The sequence below is a fragment of the Mesocricetus auratus genome, unplaced genomic scaffold (assembly GCF_017639785.1).
Source record: "Mesocricetus auratus isolate SY011 unplaced genomic scaffold, BCM_Maur_2.0 Super-Scaffold_100007, whole genome shotgun sequence".
In the NCBI taxonomy this organism is placed as follows: Eukaryota; Metazoa; Chordata; class Mammalia; order Rodentia; family Cricetidae; genus Mesocricetus; species Mesocricetus auratus.
In genome coordinates, this window is record NW_024429191.1 from 79,263,145 (window position 1) to 79,266,444 (window position 3,300).

Sequence of the window (3,300 nt, forward strand, 5' to 3'; positions counted from 1 at the left end):
TCAAAGTGTGGCTTCTGAATCTCACTCCTGCGACTGCTGGGGAGACACCAGCCATCCCACCCACTCCCTTCATCCTATTGGGGACTTCAGGGTCCATGGGCACACTTGCCAGCCAGTGCAGCAGGGGAGAAGAGGTAAGTGGCAGGATTTAGATTGTCCTGGGTGGAGGTGGGAGCCTTTCAGATATACACAACTGGACTGTAATAGCTGAAGCTCACTTTTCTGCCTTAAATGCCTGAACACCTCTCTCTCTCTCTCTCTCTCTCTCTCTCTCTCTCTCTCTCTCTCTCTCTCTCTCTCTCTCTCTCTCTCTCTCTCTCTCTCTCTCTCCCCCCTCTCTCTCTCACACACACACACCTACATGTAAAAGCTCAGGAATCTGGGTGTGGAGAGGGGCTCAGGGCAAACCCTGTCTCCTGGACTCATGGATCACAGATTCAAGACACGTGTGCTGCTGGCCTTCTCCAGAAGTTCCAGGAGAAGCCCCCTACTGCCCATGTAAGAACAAAAGAAGGAAACAGACTAATTCCTAGGGAAACCAGGTTGTAGGAAAATGGGACAGAAAAGACAACATCCAGGGCTATGTTTCCTGACCTCAAGGACCTTCAGCCAGCCAGTGGGGTGCTCCTTGGTCACCTATGAGCCAGATTCTCCAGGGGCCTAAAGAAGAGAAGAGGAACTGGATTTGGAGGTTCAGGGAGGGAGGGCCAGGAGAGGGGCCTGACAGGAGCTGATGCTGTCCCGTCCCTGGCTCAGGCTCTCAGCCTTTCCACCTTCAGCACAGTGCCTCTGAGGGCAGCTTCCATTTTCCCCTCGTCTAGAGGGGGATAGGGGGATGGGGAACTGGCATTCTCATCCCCACAAAGCGCCTCCTATAGTAAAAGGAACAACAAATAATAAAGTACGTGTGCATATCATCATTGTGTTTGGTGGATGTCATTTAACCTTTCCCGAAAGCCTATGGGGTAATGGGAGGAACTGAGACCCAATAAATCAGTCCTCCCATATCTAAAGGCCAGCTTGTGGCAGAGGTAGGCATCAGGCTGCTGGATCCCAGACAGGGGTGGAGGGACAGTTCAGTCTCTTTTTGGGCCATGTGCCTTCTCTGGTGTATCTTAAGATACCCAGCACAGTGGACTCATTGGTGGACAGGACTAACAAATGGGAATTCAAGAAAATATGGGGGTGGGTGTGTCCGGCCGAATCCTCAGCCCTGGGGGGGACTTAGGCCTGGTGTGCAGGTTCCCTTCTCTGCTCAGGAGCCTTAAGTAGCTTCCTGGGTGGAGCACCTGGATGAACCCACACTTGGAAACCAGAGAGAGTAAGTACTCCGGTGCTGGGGACTTGCCCTTGTCAGAAATCGCAGGCACAGCTCAGAGTGGTAAGGCTGTTTTCTCAAGAGGCAGGTAGTTCCCAAGATGCCGGGATCCTGGAACTACACCCAGGCTGCCCGCAGAGTACTGGATGGTGACACTCTTCCCCCTACGACGATGAGGGTCAGTGGGAGTGGAATCTGGTCAGAAGTTGAGAGAAACTGCCTCCCCCGCAGATCTCCATCCAGGCCCTGCAGCCGCCTCCTCCCCGGGAGACAGTCAGGTGTGGCCCAGGATTGCAGGGAAGGAGGGGGAAGGGTGGCGTCTCTGCTCCTAGAGCTCTGGCCCGGCCCAGAGGGGACAGGAAGCCAGGACACCGGGGATTGTCTCTTGCAAGCACAGCCCTGCCCCAGCCTGGGAGGAAGTTCTGCCGAGCGCTCTCCGCCGGTTACATTGTTGAACAGGAAACTGGGCACCGCGGGAGCAGGGCGGTGAAGCAGGCAGCACCGGACGCGGACCCCGCGCGCATCTGCCCGGACAAGTGGAAGCTAGGCCAGACAGCGGGCGAAAGTTCTGAGGTGCCCGGGCCGGGCTGGACTGAGGGAGGGGTGGTGATGGGGATGATGGTGCTCGGTCGTGGGAGGGCGAGAAAGGTGCCCCAGGTGGCCCTCTCCACGCTGGAGCCCCATGCACTGCCTGCCCTTGCTGCGCTGGGGCTAGAGCCGCGCGAGCCTGGAGGAGGGCCCGGAGGCCCGATCTCCTGGGAGGAGCGTTAGGCGTTGGGCTGCCTTCTGTCTCAGGGCGAGAGGGCAATCAGCCGAAGTACCCCAGTGCTGACTTAGGCATTTGTGACGCTTTGGCGAGGGGTGACCGGGGCAAAAGATGCAGGAAACCTACTGGTTAAGGGTGCGTTCTTGCTTTCAGGGATCCTTCCCGCTCTCGCATCCTTCCCCTTCTCTTCGCTCTCCCCGGATAAAGGAAGGATCTGAGGCACAGGTCCCCTTGACACACAGCCTGAGACACTGAGCTCCTGTAAGCCTCTCTCCAAGGGGACTCTAGTTTTTCCAGGCCCGGACGGGCTGCGCCTCAGCTGAGAGGGCGGAGGTGCGCCAGGAATGGGTAGTGCTCTCAGTCTGTCTGCAAAGGGCTCGCAGTTCGCGATTCAGGGTGCAAGTGGCCTGGCTCAGAATGTGCATGCCGGGACGAGACAACCATGTCCAGCCAGCGATTCCTAGAGCATTGCGTCCGCGAAACGCAGGGCCTCAAATTCCTCCGGGGATGGAGGCGAGAAGCAAGACCTATTGACTCTTAAGCTTCACTCACGATCCGTCATCACGGCAGCCCCTCCCTCGTGCCTTTTTTCCCCCTGGAGACCCAGTCTCTCACATCTCCCAAGGGCCCCGGCACAGACATTATTGCTGGCTCCTCACCCTCCCTGACAAGCTGTATTGGGGACTTGGGACAGCCCTACTGAGTGTGAATCTCCTCCTCTCTGTCAGCTCTGTTCTGCGCGGTTCCTTCAATCTGTCCTTGGAAGTCCCGCCCACAGAGATGATAGAGACCTCACCTGCAACCCTCCGCCAGTCCCGCCCATCCAGCCCATGGGCACCCTGAGACTCTCCCAGCTAACGTGAGTGCCTGGGGTTCTGGGGAAGGGGGCGTAACCCGAGTGTCCACACTCAGGATTTGCTCGCCCAGCTCTGGTCTACCGTGATACCGCCTCCCGGGCTCAGGGATGCTCAATGACTCAATTTACACCCTTTGACCCATCAAGAAGTTCTTGAAAACAAGAAGTCACCCTCAGCAAGAGGGTAGACTCCCCGCTGCTGGTCCCCAGGCCACCTTGTAGGACAGTAAACGGAGTGGTCAGTACTTCCGCAGTAGGCCACCGGCTTCACTTTGTTGAAGGCACACAGTTAGGATCGTCCCTCTCCCCGCTACACCCCTCTCCTCCCTTCACCAGGCACCAGACTGAGCAAGCATTGGG